This window comes from Panicum hallii, chromosome 7 (genome assembly GCF_002211085.1).
Source record: "Panicum hallii strain FIL2 chromosome 7, PHallii_v3.1, whole genome shotgun sequence".
Taxonomy (NCBI): domain Eukaryota; kingdom Viridiplantae; phylum Streptophyta; class Magnoliopsida; order Poales; family Poaceae; genus Panicum; species Panicum hallii.
The window spans coordinates 15,639,556-15,665,274 of NC_038048.1; positions in this window are offsets into that span (position 1 = coordinate 15,639,556).

A 25,719-nucleotide genomic window follows, 5' to 3' on the forward strand; every position below is an offset into this window, starting at 1 on the left:
ATTTGTTCCTTCTGTGCTTTGGTGACGACGCTGGGCAGCGTATGGTAAGGACGGGGCAGATCAGGGTGTGGTGGGTAACTCCGATACAATGCTGATGAATCCTGTGTTAAGACAATCAGTTAGTATTAACTCTTCAGATCAAGGGAAGCAGTCGAGAAGTCGAACACTTACTGCTGGTGGTCGATTCTGGGCTGTAAACCCTGCTGGAACATACGGGACAACATCCACATCTAGTAGAATTCGCCTGACGCGCACAAGTGCAGCATCATCCCCAAGCTCTTCTGCGCACATACGAGATGGGTCTTCAGTACCCAAGTACTCGAATCCTAAGGTATGGCGCTGCTGAATGGGTTGGACTCGGCGTTTGAAAAATGATAGCATCACTGATGCCCCGGTTACCCCCGTCTCTTTGTGCGCGGCAATCAACTCGAGCAGTTCTTTTACTTGGTCCATCTCGGCTTCATTTGGCTCCAATGTCCATTCGCCACGTTGAACAGGGGGCCTGCCGGACCGCACAGGGAGTTGGGGGGCATGGTTCGCAATGTAGAACCAGTGTTGTTTCCACCTGGGGACATTTGACGGAAATTTGTATGATATATATTTGTCACTAGCGTGTTGCCTAAGCTGGATTCCAGCGCCCCCTATTGCAGAAGGATTTTTTGAGGTGGGCTGGGGCTTCACGCGGAAAAGATAGCGGAAAAGAGCCCAATGTGGTTCAATTCCGAGGAAAGCTTCGCAGAAATAGATGAAGATGGAGATATGGCAGATCGAATTGGGGTTGAGGTGTTGCAGCTCAATCCCATAGAAGTAGAGAAGACCACGGAAGAAGGAGCAAGTGGGGAGGGCGAATCCCCGTTCAGAGAAAGAGCAGAAAGAAACGATTTCATCGACATTTTCCATGGGAAATGGATCGCGAAGAGGAAGGCGCCAATTGATGAGATCCCTTTCCTGAAGCAGACCCCCAATACCAAATTTGCTAAATTATGGCGAGAACACTTACTAATTGCCCATTCTCCAGTTGCTGCTTGCGCTTCTTTCAGGTCCTTCTGGTTGTTTTTCTTCAGGGCCATTTCGAATCCTTACAGCCACGAGTTGTTTTCACAAGCGCTCGGGGGCTGCGGCGGTGGGCTCGACGATCTTCGACTATGCTGGGCGGCGGAAGGGCTTGGGCAGGTCAGACTCTAATTGGGGTTTTGTTTTTCTCTGGTGGCGGCGTCAGATCTGAAGGCACAGGAAAAACCCAAACTGACCGCGGGGTTAAATAACCAGCGGTCAGGTAGTGGTTTACTGTGTGTAAGATGAAGTGTCGCGCAATGGGATTAATTGGATACAGGCGGTTTTTTGGCAGATTTTTGGGCTGTTACCCGATTCACCATTTTTTCTGGGTTAGTTGTCCCGAAAAAAGAGGTTTTTCTGGTTTCGAGTCTAATTTTTGCTAAGTGCCTCCTCTTAAGACTTTATTTTTCAAAAGGAACTCTTTTTTGCCACGACCTTTGGGATCCTTTTTTCCAAAAGATTTGGACTCAAGGCTCGGGGGCTGTAAGACACGTGGCATCGACTACTTATTTTTCGAAAGTACTCGAAGGATAAGAAGGAAAGATTCAAGGCTAGTTTGACCCTCAGCTTGATTCTTTGATTCAACCTAAGGCTCGGGGGCTACTCCATATGGAGTGCGATTATTCATCGCACCCCATATAAAAGAAAAAATTCAGGGCATGAGCACCTCATAGCTTCGATGAAGTCAGAAGAGTACTCGAAGAGAAGTATCAAGATGGAGCTTCGAAAGAAGTCAAAGACAGCTTCGGAAGTACTCGAAGAGTCTGCAGTACTCAGCTACGAAGAGCTCGGGGGCTTGTCAGACCCGGGGCCACGGGGCTGTGTACATCAAGGAGTCCGTATTGGGCTAGGGGATAGGACGTGTCCTGTACCTTATTTATGTTGTATTCTACCCGCATGCGGAGTAGAACTAGTCGATACAGAAGGAAACTACTCGAGTTGTACTTGAGTACGATTTCTATATTAGTATCAGACTAGGATTCATGTAACCCTGTCCCCCCGGATATATAAGTGTGACAGTTCGTGTATTTGTAATGCTAGGCATATATTTTGTTAGTGTGAAATATGTGTTTGTTAAGTGTAAAGCTTGTGTATATCTATGTGAAACTTTTGAAAATTCAAAAGTGCAAATAAAAAGGGTATTTTTGTAATTACAGAAAACCTAGGGTTGTTTTTGCAAAATGTGTTTGGAGGGGAGGTAATTTCGAAATAAGTAAAGGGTGGTTTTGCAAACGTGTTTTTCATACTTTATTCCCTGTAAAAAAAATATATATTTATCCAAAAGTTGCATTTGAAATGCATGTGTTGAAGTGGGTAAAAAGTTTGGGTAAAATAGTAAAAATAAGGGTGTTTATGTAATTTTATAAAAGTACAAGTCCTTTTATGCAAATATTTCATTTACAAAAGTAACTTTCAAAATTACTCGGGACTAAAGTGTAAAAGTGCAAGTCATCATGATATGTCTATCCAACCATTATGACGAGTTTATCCCGTCATCATGACATGTCATAAATACTTGCATTTAGGTCCTGAATATTATAAAATTTTATTCTTTAGGACAAAAGCAATTCAAATCCGATTTTTGTTCAAAGATTCACGTGTAAAAATATAACTTTTGAGTTTTTGAACTTGAGCCCTAAAGCAATGTTGTAGAGTCTGAAAAACTCTCCAACTTTCATTTTGGGCATTTCTTCATTAGGGTTTTAAATCAGCGGGAAATTTTGCTTTACAAATAGGCCCTTGCAGTTTTCTGTATTTATGCATAGGTCCTTAGGGAAATCTGTTCATCCTTCTCTTCTATTTCTTTTCTCCCCTGGCGCCTCTATCTTATCCTGTTCCACCGGCGGCGGCAGCACCAAAACGTTTCTTTTCTTCCTCTTTCTCTCTCTGTTCTTCTTCCCGTTAGCTTCCTCTTCCACTCACGGACGCTGGAGATCCGGCAGCCAGGGGCCCGAGCGGCGTGCGGCGCAGCAGGTCATGCGCACGTGGCAGGCGGGCCTAGGCGGGGTGTGCAGCAGGCGTGCGGAGCAGCGGGCGCTCAGTGCGGCTCGGCAGGCGCTTGGGCGAGCGCGTGATAGCGGGCGGCCGCTGAGGGCGCGAGCCGATGCGAGCGCAGGTGGCAGACGGCCGCGGCCCGAGCGGCAGGCGGGCGTGGGCCGGCGCAGGAGCGGGGAGTGCGCAGGCGGCGGCCCAGCGCGGGTGGCGCGCAGCAGTGGGCGGCGGCCCAGGCGAGCGGAAGCTGAAGCGGCTGAGGCTCTAGGCGGCGGCGCGTGCGTCGCGGGAGGCGCTCGGCCGGCTCGTGGGCGGACGCGTGGCGCGGCCCAGGCGGCCCGACGTGCGGGGCGCAGAACGGCGTGCGTGAGCGCGCAGGCGCTGGTGGCAGCGAAGCAAAGCGACGGCTGGTGTCGCAGCCCAGGCGCGTGGACGGTAGTGGCTCGGCCGATGCGCAAGCGCGTGCGGCAGGCGAGCGGCGTAGCAATGGCAGCTCGGCAAGCGTGCGCAGAGGCGGAGCGCGCGCGGGAGGTGCTAGAGGTGGGTGCTGGGGCGAGCAACTCGCAGGAGCAGGTGTGGCGTGGGCTCAGGTGCGGGCGAGCCCGAGGCAGAGCGATGCCAGAGCAGAACGCGCGAACGGCTCAGGCGTGAGCTGATGCGGCGCGACGCAGGCGAGTTGGCGTCAGGCGAGCATGAGAGCTGAAGCGGCATGATTTAGAGGGTGCAGGAGCTCGCGTGCTGGAGAGCCGGTGTAGGCGCTGGAGCGGCAGGAACGTGGGCGATGCCGAGCGAGTGGCACGAGCGTGCGCGCAGTGACGCGCGGAAGCTGGCGGTGTGTGTAGGTGTTGGGCGGCCGGAGCAAGCACGGGAAGGAGGCGGTCGCCAGTCTGGGGCACTGCCACCAATGGAGCACGCCCGACAAAGGCCGACGAATTGAAAGGAAAGGTGCGAGCTCATTCGCTCATGAGATGCACGAGGAGCGGCGAGCCGAAAGGAAAGACGGCAAAGCTGAGGTGGCGACCGGATGCAACGAGCTCGGAGGAGCCACGCACGGCGAACTCCCTTCATCCGTGCGGAAGTCAAGGCAGGAGTAACGTAGCGCGGGTTCGACGCACAGCGCAAGACCGGCGGCGGTGGTAGACCGGCCTTAATGGCATCGCAACAGGTGAAGAGGGCGGCGGAATTGCAAGACCCGGAGGTCCGAGCGGAAGTGAACTGGCGCGTTCGCGAGTGCGAGCGGAAGTGTTTGCCAGTGGCCAGCACGACTCGATTCAGCAAGCGCGTGCGAGACAACAGGCCATCTTCCACCCACGGCAACTCTCCCTGACAAACTCCTTTGTCATCCACGGAATCTCGTCATCGCCGAGCTCATCTTATCGTTGCCAATCCTATTCACCACGGGAATTTACTTTCCGCGTGTCCTTCTTCATAACCAAGGCTACCCCAAGGTTTGCCCTGATTCACTGAATCTTCTTAATACCGGCGATTCCTTTGCCGGAATATCATCATTATTTTCCTGTTATCTATTTTCCCGGACCAGGGACTTGATTGCTATGTTTTAGGAAGTTCTAGTGTGTTCTTTGTAAAATTTCCAAAGCTGTTTGTATTTCAAATCGGTGAACTTCTATATTTCATAGATTTTTGTAAGAAGTTCATAAAATTACGAAAATAGTTTTGTTTGAAACCCTAAGTCAAACTCTACAAGTTTTATGTTGTGATTTTGAATTGAAAGTCTTTGGATTGTGAGCTAAGTTAAATCTTAGGAAATGAGTGCTTTATTATACCTTGTATTGTAGACATGTGATATAGCTGGAAGACAAATTATAGAGTGTGATATCTAGTTGATCTTATCACCCTGGTGCTTATATCCTTGCCGTCAAGATGTTATCCTTGTCTTGATTGCCGTTTCCTTAAGATCCTTTTCGTAAAAGAATCCCTGTTAGTTTATGTGTTTCTGCTGCTTAGCTTTTACCCCTCTGCGGTTATGCTTCAGCGTTGACTATCAGTTCAGCCGCTAAGCATCCGTTTCCCTTGAGTCTAGAATGTTTCTGTGTAACAACTGTCAGTCGATGCTTCTACCATCGGCTGGTTAGCTGATACGATTGTTACCTTTCTAGTATCGGCTACTGCTGAAACAACTCTTTTGTTCTGTCCTACATCGGCTGCACATAGTCGATGCATCGAAGATGCACCCACAATCTTAGGGTTCTTGCCATCGGCCGACCCAAGCCGATTTTGGTTACTTTTCCATATCGGTTATGGCCGATCGATCCTTAGTTTTCCCATCTTCTTATCCACACACTTCTATCAGTCAATTTATCGACTGAGAGGTCGGCTTTATACTTATCAGTCACATACCCTTAACCACACTCCATTCGGCTATACGTCACTCAATAGTTGTGCTGACGTAATCGAGCCGATGCAACCACACTTAGTTATCTAGAATAACCCTTAAGCACATCTCAGTTAGGACACGACTGTTTTAGGAATCATCCTTCTGCCAGGGTAATCGATGCTTTCATCGATCACCTAGGAAATCGATGCACCTTTCCATCGGCTAAACCTCTGTTGTTTCCAATCGGCTCTGTTGTAACCCTCAACAAGTAGCCGATTCTAATTAGTTGTCCTCCTAAAGCTCTATCTAAGTTTAGCTTCAAACCTTTTTGGTTGGTATGTGAATAATGTGTTATATGAGTGCTGGATTGCAACTGTGTTGTAAAGTAAGATAGTTTCTTAGGCACACTTTGAATGCAATGTCGCATTTCATGTAGATACGATTACTTCAGCAAATGGTACCTACAAGATCTCCCAGGAGTCTGCCAAGGATGTTTCTGAAGACCAAGCGAACATCACCAAAGGATTAACTGAAGCCCCGAACCAAAGTTCGGAAGATATTGACATTTCTAACTTCAGACCCACCAGTAAAGGCAAGCCCCGGACATAACCCACTATTTTAATTATACTGCAATCTATATCTATTTACGTATTCTATGCACTAAGTTCTTAGGAATTGCTTGAAACCCTAGTTGCATTTCCCTAGGAACCAATGTGATGAATACTAGCACTTGAGTCCGACTAGCTGCTATGCTAATAGGACCGGTAGAAGTCGGGTGATTTCCTGTCACTCGCGCGATATAGGAATTGTAATGTTTTCATTCCTGTTATCACTATAAGGATGCCGGACGGGAGTTTTGTGAGGTATCATGGTTGAGGTGATACCCCGTCTGTGTTGTTGAATTGGATAAGGCCGCGGGGTGTGTTAGCGGTGGTTAAGCATTTGAAAGTACTAACCACATGCCGCGAAATATGGTAAGCGGTAAGCCTAGTAGCCAATCGGCCCAAGGAGTGGACATACCTCCCACCACTCGATTTGCTTCTTTTGGTTACTCATGTTCGACTGAGGAAATACATGTTGCAAGGGCAACCAGGAATACAGGTTTTGTAGTCGCGCTACAGACGTATGTCCTGCACGGGTGATGTGCGTATGTTCCTGCAGTCGCTTGTGGTGGATCTGATCCACGAGTCGGAATGAAAGGCAAACGGTTGCTTTGGAACTATCGTTGGATGTCCCAAGCGTGTGAGTTAGGTTTACCTTGCAAGGTTAAATTCGATTCAGAATCGTCCGCCTCTCACGAAGATTGAGACTGCTTAATCCCTTTATCACATAGAGTAACAAGAGCAATATTATGGTTATCAAAGATGATGCTTGACCAAAGATTACACCATGCTTGCTTAGTTATAAGTGCTTATCTAGAATGGATAATCACATAGAACTTGAAAGCTAAAAGTTGAAAATAAGGATCTACTCTTAGTTGCTTTTCAGCTGAAATTAAACATAGAGCCTTTATAATGCCTTCATGAGTCTAGTTATGGGCTAAAGTATACCCAATCCCGGGTAAGCCTTGCTGAGTATTAGTATACTCAGCCTTGCTAGTTTTATGTTTTTTTTTCAGGTAAAGCCTTTGAAGATCCTACTCTTCCCTGTCTTGGCCCTATGCTCTTCCAGAAGATTGGTCCGTGGAATGGGATCCGTCCTCGGCCAATACTGATGATCTCGAGTGATGTCGTGCCCGGGCTTAGCATGGCATCCGTCTTGACGACGTATTGTAAATCATCGCGTATGTTTTCCGCTGCCAAAAGCCAAAACTTCAACAGTTGTACTGTTTTCTCTAAGTTGAAATTTTGTATTACTTTTGAAAACTCTTATCATGTAATTCCTTGTGATGTAAAATATGATGGTGATTGTATCCCTGGACTCACCTTCGTGTGAGGTAACCTTATTTGATCCTGTATATCGGTGGTTTATCGGGACGTTACCCGACAGGCCAAGGGATTATACCGTTTGAAGCATGTTGGAGCCCTCAGGATTGGACTCGCGTACTTGAGCCGGTATAATTCAGGTTGGTTCCGCCACAATAAGGGCGGGCAGGGACCCCCTCAAAACATAAGATCACCAGATCAACATCAAGGCAATACAAACCAACATACAGGACGTAGGGCATTACGCATATTGCGGCCTGAACCTGTCTAAATCTTGTGTTGTCTGCACCATCGAGTTCCTGATCTCGGCGCATCCCAACCCAAAACCTACCACCTTGGGTATACCCCTCGGTGGGCAGCCGGATAAAACCCGACACCCTGCTCTGCCTCGCCGCCGTTCAACTCCTGCTGCCCTCTCCCCACGTGTCGCCCTACCTCTGGCCGCCGCTGTAGCTTCTCCCCGCTGTCCCCTTCTCTGCGCTCCACGGTGCCCTCGGGGTGCTTGCCGGTCGCCACCTCGCCGCCGCAATCCAGAGCACAGCTGTGGCCCTCCCTTCCTCCACTCTTTTCCCTCTCTTCTATGAACTAGTGCCGCTACAAACTCGATCACATTCCCCTCTTCTCCCAACTGCAGTGCCCCTTCTTCCTCCACGCGACACCGAACCACCGCCGCCGCTCCCCGCCAGAATTCCCCCTAACCGCGCCACCCCATCCAAATTCCTTGGGCCAGTTGCTTCGCCACCTCCTCCACTAGCCCCTGACCGAAGCTGATCCAACTCCGGCCCTTCCCTTCACCGAAATTGCTTCCACCCCGAGCCGCCGCTCGCCGGAGCCGTCCGAGCTCACCCCGTCGTCGACAGCCTCCTCCGCTTGGCCTCCAGCCCGACCAGGTACACAAATCGCTTCCTTGTGGCCTGCTGGTGCTTGTGCGCGCCTTCCCTACTCATGTTCGCCGGCCCTTCATCGGGAACGCCAGTGACCCGAACACGGCCGCCGCACCTCTCCATCGCCGGCCGTGCTGCACCGCCGTTCATCCAGCGCCATCTTCGCCAAACCATTCCCTAGATCCCGTGGATCGTGCTAGGCCTACTCCTTTCCTCCATAGAGCTCGTCGCCGGCGAGAACGCAGGTGACCCGACTGGCCGGCCATCGTCAACGACGAGCAAGGGTGTATCTGCAAGTAGAAAACCTTTTTCAGGGGCCTGGACGTAAAAGAACCGAGACCCCCCCCCTTAAGTGCTTGTTATTTCATGTGATGTTTGTGCTGTCTTATAAAATGCATAACAAATCATAGAAAATTCCAAAATTAGCAAAACCTATTTTGTTGGAAACTAGATTATGAACTCTATAACTTTTGTAAAAAGAGTTTGATATGAAACCAAATCTTTTTGAATCTATTTTAAATTTGAAACAAGGGAGTGTAATGTCTTTAATTCCTACATGATAACCTTGTAGTTTGCAATTTTCATATGCAATTTTTATAGATGCTGTATGAAATTTTCAAATCTAAATTTATGTTGTAATTTAAATTCTTTTAAGTTAACCATTCCAAATTATTTTGAACTAAAATTTGCTAAGCATAACCTTTGAAACTTAACTAATTAAATCCTTTGGTCATGGATTATTAAATATGTAAATGGTCTATACTTAGATGTTCAAAACCATATGACATTCTTTACCCAAGGTTTAAATTCAGATTTAAATTTAAATTTAACCTTAAACTATATTTTAATGCTTGTTTTTAGTTAATTCAATAATATGCTTAAAGGTTAAACAGAAAGTATAAGTTTGGGCTAAACTTGTTTCTTGTTTGCCAATTCTTGAATATTAACCTCTTTAAGGTATAGTTTTTAATGTGAGCTAAATAAAAGAGTGTGCATTCCCTAATATAATATTTTTGCATATCATGTAGAACCGTTTACTCTCGTCGACGGTGATTACGAGCTGATCACGGACCAAGCCGAGGAAACTCCTATAGATCCCGGAGACATCGTCGAGAATCTAACTGAAGCTCCGAACCAAGGTTCGGAAGACCTCGACCCTACTGCCCCCAACCCTACACAAGAAGGCAAGCCACCGATATAAACCCTATTTTATTTACGCTGCAATCTATGTTATTATATCTATACCTCCATTAAGTTCGTAGGAATTGCTTGAAACCCTAGTTGCATTTCCTTAGGAACCAATGTATTGAATATTAGCACTTGAGTCTGACTAGCTGCTATGCTAATAGGGCCGGTAGAAGTTGGGTGATTTCCTGTCACTCACGCGATATAGGCATTGTAATGTTTATATTCCTGTTATCAAGGATGACGGACGGGAGTTTTATGAGGTATCATGGTTGAGGTGATACCCCATCTGTGTTGTTGAATTGGATAAGGTCGCAGCGTGTAGTAGTGCGGGTTAAGCGTTTGAAAGTACTAACCACATGTCGCGAAAGATGGTAAGCGGTAAGCCTAGTAGCCAATCGGCCCGAGGAGTGGACATACCTCCCACCACTCGTCTTGCTTCTTCTGGTTACTTATGTTCGACATGTGGGAATACGTGTTGCAAGGGCAACCAGGAGTACGGATTTTGTAGTCGCGCTACAGACGTACGTCCTGCACTTTGGAAGTGCGTATGGTCCTGCAGTCGCTTGTGGTGGCTCTGATCCACGAGTCGGAATGAAAGGTGAACGGTTGCTTCGGAATGACCCTATGGTGTTCCTAGCGTGTGAGTTAGGTTTACCTTGCAAGGTTAAATTCGATTCAGAATCGTCCGCTTCTCACGATGGTTGAGACTGCTTAATCCCTTTGCCACATTGAGTAAGAAGAGCAATCATTTTGTTATTATCTAAAATGATGAATGATTAAAGATTATACCATGCTTGTATAGATTTAAGTGCTTACCTAGAAAGGATATTCAAATAGAACTTCAAAGCTAAAAGATGAAAGTAAGGATCTACTCTTAGTTGCTTTTCCGCTGAAAATTTATCCCATGACTATTACCAGATTTCATGAGTCTAGTTATATGGCTATGTATACCATCACCGGGTAAGCCTTGCTGAGTATTAGAATACTCAGCCTTGCTTTATAACTTTTGTTCAGGTAATGCTTCCGCTGATCCAGCTCTGCCTGTACCGTGGCCCTACCCTCTACCTGATGGTTGGTCCGTGGAGTGGGACCCGTCCCCGGCCAACCCGGACCCCTCCGAGTGATGTCATGCAAGGGCAAGCATGACATCAGAACTAACGACGTGTACCATACCGTACTTTAATTTCCGCTGTTTAACCTAAAACTTATGTCGGTTTGTAATAATCCCCTGGATGGGGAGGTGATGTTACTTTTAAACACTCATGTAATTTTAACTGCCTGTGATGTAAAATGTGATGGCCTTGTATCTCTGGACTCGCCTTCGTGCGGGGTACCTTGTTTTGGTCCTGCTTTCGGTGGTTTATCGGCACATTACCCGACAGGCCAAAGGATTATACCGTTTGAAGCACGCCGGAGCCCGCTAAAGTGGACTCGCGTACTTGAGCCGGTGTAATTCGGGTTGGTTCTGCCACAGCTGGTATCAGAGCTAACAAGTGTACACTGGAGATGTGAGGTGCCTTAAAAACACTTTTAGTATAAAATTTGGTCAACAAAGTATGTTATAAAAATAAGTGGGATACGTTAAGGTTGTGCTTAGTACGTAAAGCCCTAGGGTGATGTTTATGGGAAAATAGAGGTGGCTATATTATATATATGTATATAAAGCTAACTTCCAGCATTACTTTTCTGTCAAAACTTAAAATTCATGCACAACCCAACCTTACATTTTGTAATGACACCTTCGATGGTGAGGTAAGGAGGTAAGGATCCTCAGCCAACTGAGGGAGATTGGCCTTCCTGTCGGTGATGCGAACCGAACGCTGTTTCTCAAGCAGTGGCCTACTTGAGATGCTGCCAATGTACCAACTTAGGTTGACTACATTGGGAGTATAAGGTTCGGCATAGGGTATGGCGATCGCTGTTCATACCCCCGCATTTTGTGGTACCCCCGTGAATACGTTGTTTCGACGACGTATGTTAACATTGTCTGTACGGCGGTAATTGTACAGATGCTGTTTCTATAGTGAGCAGTAATGAATGGGGACGCTTTCATGACATGTTGGCATGAAAGGTTCATTGGATATATATATGTATTGTGGTTTTCTGCAGGTACACTACCACGATAACAAAATTAGGACGGATAGGGCTTATCAACTAGTTATTAAGGAGAGACGTATGTGTTATGCCACCGAATCTAACCGCGTAAGTCCGAAGGTATTCGGCAGTTGTTTTTGGTTGAGAGGACGAGTAGTACGTGCATGCATAATCCTTTGATAAACAAAAGAATGTGCTGTATGTTTCAGTTAGATAAAGATGAATAGTACGTTGTTTATCTTTAATATGAGTTAATGGGGTTCTTGTGGTGGTGTTGGTCAAAAATCTTAAGTTTATATACAGGTTAGAGATCCTATGTTGTTAGTACCAATCATTTCTTCCATTTACCTTGTGACTTTCTAACGAGGTAAACACATTTCACCATTTGCATTCTTGATTGCAGATGGCAGCTCCACCTAATGTTTTCTGGGATCCGGAAGGGCATCTTCACACCAATGCCCTCCACTGGGAAGGTTTCCCTTGTTTACTCTGGGAATCCTTACAGTCTTTTCATTATACAGAGCCTCCTCAGTATGATGCTGTCGAGTTTGTGGAAGATGGAGTTCATAGAGCTCATGTTAGAATGACTATTCCACAACATCCATTTCGCTCCCAATGGTCGCCCATTGAAGTTAACATGATGGGTTATCGAATTGTGGATACGGTTGAAGGAGCGGCATTAGAGGCAATCTATCGTTTCTGCATTCAGCATCCGAAAGAAGTTGCAGGAAAGCCCATCAGGTTATTCTCAACGACAAACCCCGATGAGCCAGAATGGAACCTTAGAATTGTTCCTGAGAGTCATCGATTGGATGGTCCCCCGGATGAAGCACTCCAGGGAATGATGCGGTTTATGAATGTGCAATACCATTATCATCTGCTTTTGCATCGTGAGTTGGGTCGGGTGATCTATATTGCCCGAGGTCACTACAGAAAGGCTGATAGACAAAATACTCAAGTGGATCAGCTTCAAACTTTAGTGACTCAAAAGGATGAGATTATTGCAGCACGGGACGAAACTATCCATCACCGGGAGGATCAGATCAATGAGAGTGATCACATAATCACTCAACGTGATACTGTTATCGAGTTTCTACAGGCACAAATTCATAATCTGATACTTGCGGTTGATGATGCTCAGGCTCAAATTGAAGAACTGCAGCAGCCACCGATCCCTCCCGTTGCACCTGCAATACCTGAGGCTGAAGAAGAAGATCCAGAGCAGATTGAAGGAGTCTCAGAACTTGATTCTGAGCATGGTGATCCTGTTCTTAGTCCTCACCATTCTTCTTCTGGTAGTTAGTCTTCCGTAGGCAACCTCGACGATTTCTAGTTGTCGAATCGTTGACTTTCTTTTAGTTGTACTCTGTGAAGAGTGAGATGCTTTAGTTAAGGTGTAGTTTGTTTAGACCTAGTGCCATTTAATGTAATATAGATGGCTGGTATGTGAATCCTATAGTTATGTAATGAGAAGAACCCTTGTATCCATGTTGTAATATAAGTTTTATGTTTTTATCTCTCTAATCTTTATCTTGAGATGTTGATATGAGATAATTGAATGGAATGTGTGCATGGTATATATGGATGATGCATTTTCCGAAACTAGGAGTAAGATTATGTGAATATTAATGGACGTCTCCTTTATTTCAGATGGTGAGAGCCACGTGTGGAACCCCGGAAGGTTTCCGGGCAGATCGAGCCAGTGGTTCTCAACAGCCGCCCCCGCCACCTCCCAACCTAGCTGAGGTGATGACACGGCAAATGGAGCTTCTTAATCTGCTGGTGCAAGCACAACAGAACCAGCAGCGTCAACAGTTCCGTGGAGGTCGTGATGACCTTCCCCCTCCAGTGGCCAGCTATCAGGACTTCCTTAGCACTCAACCTCCATTCTTCAGTAAAGCTGAAGAACCTTTGGATGCTGATGCCTGGCTTCATATCATTGAGTCCAAGTTTGCTCTGTTGACTATACCTTGTGCGGATGCAAGCAAGGCTTCTTTTGCTGCCCAGCAGCTACGCGGTGCTGCTCGTATATGGTGGGATAATTTTTATGCCATGCAGCCCGCGGGACATGTCATCTCCTGGGATGAATTCTGGACCGCCTTTAGGGCACATTATATCCCTGAAGGATTACTGGAATGGAAGTCAAACGAGTTCTTGGCACTTACTCAGGGTTCCAGTACAATATTGCAGTATGCACAGACGTTTAATCATCTGTGCCAATATGCTGGTCATCATGCAGACAATGATGCCAAGAAGCAAGACCGCTTCCGTCGTGGCCTTAATACCAAGCTCAAAGAGCGCCTGAATCTTGTTAGGCCCAATAATTTTAGTGAGCTGGTCAATATGGCCTTAACCCAGGAGGACTGTATCATAGCACATCGTGCTGACAAGAAAAGAAAGATCCCCACGGGATCCTCGAGTGCTCAACCACCAAGATATCGGGTCGTTCCTAATGCCCAAATAAGAGCACCACAGAGGAATGCCCCGTTTGGTCGATTGGTTTTTAGACCGCCTCAACAACAAGGAAGATATAGACCTTCTGCACCACCATAGCAGCAACAGCAATTTGGCCCAAGGCCAAATGTGCGACAAGCTCCACCAAAAGGCAGCAACTATCACTGTTTTAATTGCGGGAGTGCAGATCATTTCATCAGGGATTGTCCACGGCCTAAGAAACCTAACCAAGGGCAGAGCTCTAACCAAGGTAATCAAAACAAGGGTAAAAGGCCGCTGATGCAAGTTCGGCAGGGGCAAATTAACTTCACCACCCTTGCGGAACTTCCTAATGGAGCCCCTATCATGTCGGGTACGTTCTCTATCCATCACTAGCCAGTTGTTACCTTATTTGATTCTGGAGCAACTCATAGTTTTATTAGTAACAACTGTAGTACCCGAATAAGACTTGATTCTTGCCCCACTCAAGGATCATATATGATTTCTACCCCTGGTGGCGAGATTACTTCTAATCAAATGGTTAGAAGTGTGCCAATTCGATTAGGCAATCAAGTGATTAAAACTGATTTGGTTTTGCTAAACCTAGAGGGTATTGATGTTATACTTGGGATGAACTGGATGACTGAACATAGAGTACCACTGGACATTTCTTCCCGAGTTATTGAAATTGATTCACCATATTATGGAGCCATTACCCTCTATCTGCCCAAGCAGGAATATCTCTATTCTTGCACTTATGCTATCACAGGCCTCAAAGTAAAAGATATTCCGATAGTTTGTGAATACCCTGATGTTTTTCCTAATGATTTGCCTGGGATGCCACCTGATAGAGATATTGAGTTCGTTATTGAACTCCAACCGGGCACTGCTCCTATCTCTAATAGGCCATATCGTATGCCCCCAAACGAATTGGCCGAGCTTAAAATTCAACTTCAAGACCTTCTTGATAAAGGCTTCATAGGCCCAAGTGCGTCGCCTTGGGGTTGTCCCGCTCTTTTCGTCAAAAAGAAAGACAATAGCCTAAGGCTATGTGTTGATTATCGTCCACTCAATGCGGTCACTATCAAAAATAAGTACTCCCTTCCCCGTATTGATATTTTGTTCGATCAATTAGCTGGAGCTAAGGTCTTCTCAAAAATTGACTTACACTCTGGCTATCATCAAATTAAAATCAAGCCTTGTGACATTCCAAAGACAGCTTTCTCAACCAGATATGGGTTATATGAATATCTGGTTATGTCCTTTGGGCTTACTAATGCCCCGGCATATTTCATGTATCTCATGAATTCAGTTTTTATGCCGAAACTTGATAAATTCGTCGTGGTCTTCATCGACGATATTCTAATATATTCCAAAAATAAGGAAGACCACGCCAATCATTTACATATCATTCTTCAATGATTACGTGATCATCGTCTTTATGCCAAATTCTCAAAATGTGAATTTTGGCTGGATAGTGTGAAATTTCTGGGACACACTATCTCTAGCGAAGGTATATCAGTTGATCCAACTAAAGTCCAGGAAGTTATGGGTTGGAAGCCCCCAACTTCAGTCCATCAAATCCGAAGTTTTCTTGGATTGGTAGTGTATTATCGCCGATTCATTCCAGATTTCTCCAAGATAGCCAAGCCTATGACTGAGCTACTTAAGAAAGAAGTAAAATATCGATGGGACGATAAGTGTGACGAAGCATTCCATACTTTTAGGAAACTTCTAACAACTGTTCCCATATTAGCTCAGCCAGACAATACCCAACCTTTTGATGTTTACTGTGATGCTTCTGGAACTGGTCTCGGTTGTGTTCTAATGCAAAATGACCGAGTCATTGCTTATGCATCCAGAGCGCTTCGGAATCATAAACAAAATTATTCAACTCATGATCTGGAATTAGCAGCCGTTGTCCACGCTCTTAAAATTTGGAGACATCATCTCATGGGTGCTAAGTGTAACATTTACACTGACCATAAAAGCCTCAAATATATCTTTACCCAAGCGGATTTGAATATGAGGCAAAGACGATGGCTAGAATTGATCAAAGACTATGACCTTGAGGTATATTACCATCCTGGTAAAGCTAATGTGGTTGCGGATGCACTTAGCCGCAAAGCACATTGCCACTGTTCATCTATAACGGCTATCAATGACACTCTCTGTGATCAGATGAGAAAACTCAATCTAGAAATCCTTCCTCAAGGTAGCCTAAATCTTTTAACTCTGGAGAATACCCTTCGGGACAAAATTATCATGTCACAGTTACATAATGAGGTATCAAAATCATCAGATCAAAACTATCTCAAGGAGAGGCTAAATACAAGTGTTTCCATACTGATCCTCAAGGAATCTTGTGGTTCAACAGACATCTTGTTGTACCAAAAGATCATCAGCTTCGAAAACAAATTCTTGATGAAGCTCATCTATCCAAATTCTCTATTCATCCCGGTAGCACCAAAATATATCAAGATCTACGACAATATTTTTGGTGGACCAGGATGAAAAGAGAAATTGCTAAGTATGTATCTGAGTGTGATACATGTCAGAGAGTCAAAGCTAGTCACCTTAAAGCCTCTGGTACACTCCAACTATTACCCATTCCATCATGAAAATGGGAAGACATTAGTATGGATTTTATTGTCGGTCTTCCTAGTACCTCTCAAAAGCATGACTCTATATGGGTAATTGTTGATAGACTTACTAAAACTGCTCATTTTCTTCCTGTGCATACCACTTACCTAGCCAAGAAGTATGCCGAAATCTATCTTGATCAAATTGTCCGATTACACGGTATTCCCAAAACCATCATCTCTGATCGAGGAGCACCTTTCATTGCACGCTTCTGGGAGCAATTGCAGTCCGCTCTTGGGACTAAATTGATCCGAAGCTCAGCATATCATCCTCAGACAGATGGGCAAACTGAGCAGGTTAACCAAATTCTTGAAGACATGCTCCGAGCTTGTATCATCCACTATGGTTCAAGTTGGGACAAATGTCTTGCCTTGGCAGAATTCTCTTACAATAACAGTTATCAATCTAGTCTTCAAATGTCACCATTCGAAGCATTATATGGTCACAGATGTCGAACTCCTCTGAGTTGGTCTGAGACTGGTGAGCGCAAGATCTTCGGACCACATCTAGTCGTCAAAGCCAAAGATAAAGTCAGAATTATTCAAGCCAATCTTAAAACAGCCTAGTCCAGGCAAAAAAGTTATGCGGATCGAAGAAGGAAACCTCTGCAGTTTCAAGTAGGAGATTTTGTATATCTCCGAGTATCTCCTATCAAAGGTGTTCAACGTTTTGGAATAAAAGGAAAATTAGCACCTAGATATATCGGACCCTTTGAAATTCTTCAGGTTTGTGGCCCAGTGGCCTACAGACTTCACCTTCCATCTCAAATGGCTGCTATCGATGATGTTTTTCATATCTCCCAACTCAAAAAGTGTATTAAGATACCTACGGAGATTATTGAAGCCCCAACCATTGAGATTGAGCCCGATCTATCCTATGTTGAACAACCCATTAAAATCTTGGATACTAAGGAAAGGGTCACCAGAAGAAAGACAGTAAAAATGTATAAGATCTTATGGGATCATCACACCGAAGAGGAAGCAACTTGGGAAACAGAATCTTATCTTCAGCAGAATTTCCCAACTTTCCTTTCAACAAATTCCCAAATTTGATCATCTAATTCTATTCAGCTTCCGAATCTCGGGACGAGATTCCTTTTTAGGGGGGAAGGCTGTGACATCCAGGTAATAAGATTCATAAAAACTAAACCTTGGATGTATTTGAAAATTTTCATGTACTATAAGTCTTTAAGTGCAAGGTGTGTGCTTTGGATATGATCATAAGGAGAAATAAGCCCTTAAGTAAGGATAAGGGCCTATGTGTAAATAAATACAGGTATAGGGTCTTTTGTGCAAATAGTTGAGGAATAAAAGTAATTTTTATATTTACCTGAGGATTTATTTGTAAAATTATTTATCATCATGGCATTCTAGGAATACTTGCAAAAATGTCAAAAATTTGATTAAAACCTTGCTTAGTAAGGACAGGGGTAATTTAAATTTTACCTTGTTCAAAATTTAACAAAGTTAAGCTGCAAAATTTGAGTTTTTGAATTTGAGTCCTAAATAAAATTTGTAGAGTTTGAAAAACTCTACAACTTTCATTTTGGGACTTTTCTCATTTGATCCTTAGATCACTGGGAATTTTTAGTTTACCAATAGACCCCTGAGCTTTCAAAGTTTTGCAAATCAGTCCTTGGTCTCTTTTCCCCTTCTTCTTCCTCTGCACCCCCCCTGCTCTCCCCCACTTCACCTCTGGCGCTGGCGATAGAGCATCCCCCCTGGTCCCTGCTCTGCCTCGCCGCCGTTCAACTCCTGCTGCCCTCTCCCCACGTGTCGCCCTACCTCTGGCCGCCGCCGTAGCTTCTCCTCGCTGTCCCCTTCTCTGCGCGCCACGGTGCCCTCGGGGTGCTTGCCGGTCGCCACCTCGCCGCCGCAATCCAGAGCACAGCCGTGGCCCTCCCTTCCTCCACTCTTTTCCCTCTCTTCTATGAACCAGTGCTGCTACAAACTCGATCACATTCCCCTCTTCTCCCAACTGCAGTGCCCCTTCTTCCTCCACGCGACACCGAACCACCGCCGCCGCTCCCCGCCGGAATTCCCCCTAACCGCGCCACCCCATCCAAATTCCTTGGGCCAGTTGCTTCGCCACCTCCTCCACTAGCCCTTGACTGAAGCTGATCCAACTCCAGCCCTTCCCTTCGCCGGAATTGCTTCCACCCCGAGCCGCCGCTCGCCGGAGCCGTCCGAGCTCACCCCGTCGTTGACAGCCTCCTCCGCTTGGCCTCCAGCCCGACCAGGTACACAAATCGCTTCCTTGTGGCCTGCTGGTGCTCGTGCGCGCCTTCCCTACTCGTGTTCGCCAGCCCTTCATCGGGAACGCCGGTGACCCGAACACGGCCGCCGCACCTCTCCATCGCCGGTCGTGCTCCACCGCCGTTCATCCAGCGCCATCTTCGCCAAACCATTCCCTAGATCCTGTGGATCGTGCTAGGCCTACTCCTTTCCTCCATAGAGCTCGTCGCCGGCGAGAACGCAGGTGACCCGACTGGCCGGCCATCGTCAACGAGGAGCAAGGGTGTATCTGCAAGTAGAAAACCTTTTTCAGGGGCCTGGACGTAAAAGAACCGAGACCCCCCCCCTTAAGTGCTTGTTATTTCATGTGATGTTTGTGCTGTCTTATAAAATGCATAACAAATCATAGAAAATTCCAATATTAGCAAAACCTATTTTGTTGGAAACTAGATTATGAACTCTATAACTTTTGTAAAAAGAGTTTGATATGAAACCAAATCTTTTTGAATCTATTTTAAATTTGAAACAAGGGAATTTAATGTCTTTAATTCCTACATGATAACCTTGTAGTTTGTAATTTTGATATGCAATTTTTATAGATCTGTATGCAATTTTCAAATCTAAATTTATGTTGTAATTTAAATTCTTTTAAGTTAACCATTCCAAATTATTTTGAACTAAAATTTGCTAAGCATACCCTTTGAAACTTAACTAATTAAATCCTTTGGTCATGGATTATTAAATATGTAAATGGTCTATACTTAGATGTTCAAAACCATATGACATTCTTTACCCAAGGTTTAAATTCAAATTTAAATTTAAATTTAACCCTAAACTATATTTTAATGCTTGTTTTTAGATAATTCAATAATATGCTTAAAGGTTAAACATAAAGTATAAGTTTGGGCTAAACTTGTTCCTTGTTTGCCAATTCTTGAATATTAACCTCTTTAAGGTATAGTTTTTAATGTGAGCTAAATAAAAGAGTGTGCATTCCCTAATATAATATTTTTGCATATCATGTAGAACCGTTTACTCTCGTCGATGGTGATTACGAGCTGATCACGGACCAAGCTGAGGAAACTCCTATAGATCCCGGAGACACCGTCGAGAATCTAACTGAAGCTCCGAACCAAGGTTCGGAAGACCTCGACCCTACTGTCCCCAACCCTACACAAGAAGGCAAGCCCCGGACATAAACCCTATTTTATTTACGCTGCAATCTATGTTATTATATCTATCCCTGCATTAAGTTCGTAGGAATTGCTTGAAACCCTAGTTGCATTTCCTTAGGAACCAATGTATTGAATATTAGCACTTGAGTCCGACTAGCTGCTATGCTAATAGGGCCGGTAGAAGTCGGGTGATTTCCTGTCACTCGCGCGATATAGGCGTTGTAATGTTTATATTCCTGTTATCACTATAAGGATGACGGACGGGAGTTTTATGAGGTATCATGGTTGAGGTGATACCCCGTCTGTGTTGTTGAATTGGATAAGGTCGCAGCGTGTAGTAGTGCGGGTTAAGCGTTTGAAAGTACTAACCACATGCCGTGAAATATGGTAAGCGGTAAGCCTAGTAGCCAATCGGCCCGAGGAGTGGACATACCTCCCACCACTCGTCTTGCTTCTTCTGGTTACTTATGTTCGACATGTGGGAATACGTGTTGCAAGGGCAACCAGGAGTATGGGTTTTGTAGTCGCGCTACAGACGTACGTCCTGCACTTTGGAAGTGCGTATGGTCCTGCAGTCGCTTGTGGTGGCTCTGATCCACAAGTCGGAATGAAAGGTAAACGGTTGCTTCGGAACGACCCTGTGGTGTTCCTAGCGTGTGAGTTAGGTTTACCTTGCAAGGTTAAATTCGATTCAGAATCGTCCGCTTCTCACGATGGTTGAGACTGCTTAATCCCTTTGCCACATTGAGTAAGAAGAGCAATCATTTTGTTATTATCTAAAATGATGAATGATTAAAGATTATACCATGCTTGTATAGATTTAAGTGCTTACCTAGAAAGGATATTCAAATAGAACTTCAAAGCTAAAAGATGAAAGTAAGTATCTACTCTTAGTTGCTTTTCCGCTGAAAATTTATCCCATGACTATTACCAGATTTCATGAGTCTAGTTATATGGCTATGTATACCATCACCGGGTAAGCCTTGCTGAGTATTAGAATACTCAGCCTTGCTTTATAACTTTTGTTCAGGTAATGCTTCCGCTGATCCAGCTCTGCCTGTACCGTGGCCCTACCCTCTACCTGATGGTTGGTCCGTGGAGTGGGACCCATCCCCGGCCAACCCGGACCCCTCCGAGTGATGTCATGCAAGGGCAAGCATGACATCAGAACTAACGACGTGTACCATACCGTACTTTAATTTCCGCTGTTTAACCTAAAACTTATGTCGGTTTGTAATAATCCCCTGGATGGGGAGGTGATGTTACTTTTAAACACTCATGTAATTTTAACTGCCTGTGATGTAAAATGTGACGGCCTTGTATCTCTGGACTCGCCTTCGTGCGGGGTACCTTGTTTTGATCCTGCTTTCGGTGGTTTATCGGGACATTACCCGACAGGGCAAAGGATTATACCATTTGAAGCACGCCGGAGCCCGCTAAAGTGGACTCGCGTACTTGAGCCGGTGTAATTCAGGTTGGTTCTGCCACATCCGTGATGCGGTAGGGACCCACAAAACTGGGCTTCAGCTTCCCTGTCGTGGTCCTGGGCAGCGAAGATGCAGCGCGTTGACGAAGACGAAGAAGGGCCCAATCGCCGACCTGGTAGGTGACCTCCCGATGTGTCCGGTCGTAGTGGAGTTTCTGGAACGCCTGTGCTTGTCCAAGCGAGAACGGACGTCCACCAAGAAGGCTTCGCGAGCCTCCCACTCCTGAGCGACGGCGGCCACCCGCGTCTCCCCTGGCTCATAAGAGTGGATGGTGGGTGGATCACGGCCATACACCACACAGAACGGCGTATCGCGGAGCGACGTCTGGTACGCCGTGTTGTAGGTGTACTCCGCCCAGGGCAACCAGCGAAGCTACTGGCGGGGTTGGTCACCGGTGAAGCAGCGTAGGTACATCACGATGATGCGATTTGCAGCCTCCGTCTGACCGTCTGACTGCGGGTGGAATGCCGACGACATGTGTAGCTTGGTTCCCATAAGCCGCATGAGTTCGCGCCAGAACGCCGAAGTGAACACCGGGTCGTGGTCGGAGACGATGGACTGCAGAATACCGTGGAGGCGAACAATATCGGCGAAGAAGACATGCGCCACGGACTCCGCATTGTACGGGTGCGCGAGTGGAAGGAAGTGGCAGTACTTGCTGAAGCGGTCCACGATGGAGAGGATGAAAGTCTTCCCATGCACACGCGGCAGCGCCTCCACGAAGTCGAGGCCGATGTCAGCCCAGACTGCCAACGGAACATGCAACGGCAAGAGATGATATGCACACGTCTAGGCAGCACCTGTAGCAAGTTGTTGTGGCCCGATCTTCTCGTAGGATCTGCAAACTTGATAAATTGTCGCTGCGTGACCTGGTGAAGAGGCAGCGCACCGCGAGGCTGTCCACGCGACGAACTACCAAGACAATCACCCTTCCACGTATCGACGAAACAGCCCACGCAATCACGCCCTATAGATGTGAAGGCACGAACTGGGTGAACTGCAGTTCGGCATTCTACAACTCCCTCAGGAATCGAAAGAACAAAATATTGCAAGCCTCTCAAGACTCACACATAAACAAAACTCCACGAGTTTGTGTATTCTGAATTCAATAAAATAAGATCCATCTTTTCATTGTCTAGTACAAGATATATATAGAGATAGGGGCGTTCAGCTTTGAGTAAATGGCTGCTTGCGCATGCTCTAGTGGATTTCGTGGCTGGTTCGCGCGTCTTTTCAGCTTCTGGCAGCAGTTAATAAAATGAGCATTACTCCTTATTAGGACATCCAAATAATGAACCGTTTGATGGGCTGGGAAGTAGACTTAAAGACGCTTCCATCCACTTATAGAACACCATCTAACTCCTTGTATTCTGTCCGCAGTGATGCTTGGAATTCGTACCATGTGTCAGTCATCTAGCTTCTGGTTGCATTCCCATGCTAAGGTGATGAACCACCATTTTATTCATGCACACCATAGGCTTCTTGGTTCAGATGTCCAGAGGCTTGAATCCATCTTGATCCCATGCTGGTTCATACACTCCATCATTCCTAAGGACATTGAAACAAGAACTCAAAAGCATAGGCTCATTCAACATAGACTGATTATTAAACATAAGGTTAGCGTTCACCTGAGAATGAATTTCCTTCTGCAATTGTTTAGCTCTACTCCTTGTAATTGGACCAGCTATATCAAGTGGAGTTTCATTTGAAGATGAGTGAATGCTAGGCATGTCCTTATTAGCCTCCCCCTCTTGAGAAGGAGTCGTCCTCGACTCAGGCTTACCAACAAATGGAAGCAAGTCCTTGACATTGAATGTTGTACTCACATTGGAATATTCAGGTGGCAGCTCAATTTTGTAAGCATTATCATTTATCTTTTGGAGAACCTTGAACGGACCATCACCCCAAGGAGATAACTTACTCTTACGCTGTTGGGGAAAGCGATCCTTTCGTAGATGCAACCATACAAGATCTCCTGGCTGAAATGTAACCTTCTTCTTACCTTTGTTTGCTTGCTTTGCATATTGTGCTGATTTCTTCTCAATATTCTTTCTTGTCTCCGCATGTAACCGCTTGATAAAGTCTGATCTTTTTATGGCATCCAAGTTAACTTGTTCCTGTAATGGTAAAGGCAAAAGATCCATAGGAGTATGCGGTTTAAACCCATAAACTATTTCAAATGTCATGTAACCGCTTGATAAAGTCTGATCTTTTTGTGGCATCCAAGTTAACTTGTTCCTGTAATGGTAAAGGCAAAAGATCCATAGGAGTATGCGGTTTAAACCTATAAACTATTTCAAATGGACAAGAGTTTGTTGTGGAATGGACTGCCCTGTTATAAGCAAATTCAACATGTGGAAGGCAGTCTTCCCAGAGCTTAAAATTCTTTTTCAACACAGCACGCAACATGGTTGACAAGGTACGGTTGACAACTTCAGTTTGCCCATCCGTTTGTGGATGACAAGTGGTTGAAAATAACAACTTTGTGCCAAGCTTAGCCCATAATGTCTTCCAAAAGTAGCTGAGAAATTTTGTATCCCGGTCTGAAACAATAGTCTTTGGAACTCCATGTAAATGAACAATCTCCCTGAAAAACAAATCAGCAACGTGTGAAGCATCATCACTCTTATGACAGGAGATAAAATGTGCCATTTTAGAAAAGCGATCTACAACAACAAAAATAGAATCCCTCCCCCTCTAAGACCTAGGTAACCCCAGAACAAAGTCCATAGATATATCTTCCCAAGGTACATGTGGAATAGGTAATGGAGTATATAAACCATGGGGATTCAGGCGGGACTTAGCTTTCAAGCAAACGATGCAGCACCCAACGTGCCGCTGGATATCACGTCGCATATGTGGCCAAAAGAAATGATCGGAGAGCATGTCCAATGTCTTTTTGACACCAAAATGACCAGCTAGTCCACCTTCATGTGCTTCCTGCAAAAGAACTGGGCGAATCGAACAAGCTGGGATGCATATTTTGTTAGTCCAAAATAAGAAGCCATCATGCACATAATATTTATCCCAACCTTTTCCATCAATGCAACGAGAGAAAGGTTCTTTAAAATCAGCATCAGCAGCATAAAGTGTTTTAATGGATTCCAAACCAAGCACTTTTGTATCTAGTTGTGTAATCAATGCACATCTTCTAGACAAGGCATCGGCAACAATGTTATCTTTACCACGCTTATGTTTGACAACATAGGGAAACGTTTCAATGAACTCAATCCATTTAGCATGTCGACGGTTCAGCTTGCCTTGGCTTTTAAGATATTTCAAAGCTTCATGATCAGAATGGATTACAAATTCTTTAGGGAACAAGTAATGTTGCCAAACTTCCAAAACACGAACTAACACATAAAGCTCCTTGTCATAAACTGAGTAATTCAGATGTGGACCATTTAGCTTTTCAGAAAAGTAGGCAACAGGTTTACCTTCTTGCAATAGTACACCTCCTATGCCAATACCACTTGCATCACATTCGATCTCAAATGTCTTACCAAAATTAGGAAGTTGTAGCAGCGGTGTTTCACAAAGCTTTGTTTTCAGCTCATTGAAGGCTTGGTCCTGTTCATCTCCCCACTTGAATGGAACATCCTTCTTTGTCAAATTAATGAGGGGTGCAGCGATCATGCTGAAATCTTTAACAAAACACCTGTAAAAACCTGCAAGACCATGAAAGCTTTGAACTTGGCTCACATTTACTGGTGTAGGCCAATCCTTTATTGCTTTAACCTTCTCTTCATCAACCTGAATACCATCTGCGGAAACAACAAAGCCAAGGATATTGCCATACAATTTCTCTTCCCTCAAAACAGCAAGTACTTGATGGATATGATCAAGATGTTCATCAAATGATTTGCTATAGATCAGAATATCATCAAAATAAACAACTACAAACTTACCAATGAAAGCTCGTAAAACATGATTCATTAAGCGCATAAAAGTTGAAGGAGCATTTGTCAAGCCAAATGGCATCACAAGCCATTCATAGAGACCAAATTTAGTTTTAAACGCTGTTTTCCATTCATCACCAAGTTTCATGCGGATTTGATGATAACCACTACGCAAATCTATCTTGGTGAAAATGATAGAACCACTCAATTCATCTAACATGTCATCAAGTCGTGGAATGGGATGGTGATATCGAACAGTTATAGCATTGATAGCATGACAGTCAACACACATGCACCAAGAGCCATCTTTCTTTGGGACTAAAAGAACGGGAACTGCACATGGTGATAAGGATTCACGAACATACCCTTTGTCC